Source organism: Mastomys coucha, chromosome X, assembly GCF_008632895.1.
Source record: "Mastomys coucha isolate ucsf_1 chromosome X, UCSF_Mcou_1, whole genome shotgun sequence".
Lineage (NCBI taxonomy): Eukaryota > Metazoa > Chordata > Mammalia > Rodentia > Muridae > Mastomys > Mastomys coucha.
Window position 1 is genome coordinate 54,159,859 of NC_045030.1, and position 248 is coordinate 54,160,106.

The following is a 248-nucleotide window of genomic DNA, read 5'->3' on the forward strand; positions in this document are numbered from 1 at the left end:
ACTCATAGGTTTGAACAAGTCTCTGGGGGCCAAGGAGTGGAATGTAATGATTTGTATATGCTTGGCCCAGGGAGTCACAGTATTAGAAGGTGTGGCCCTATTGAAGTAGGTGTGGCCTTGTTGGTTTAGGTGTATCACTGTAGGGTGGGCTTTAATACCCTCATCCTAGCTGCCTAGAAATCAATATTCTGCTAGGAGCCTTCAGATGAAGATGTAGAACTCTTAGCTCTTCTTCCACCATACCTGCC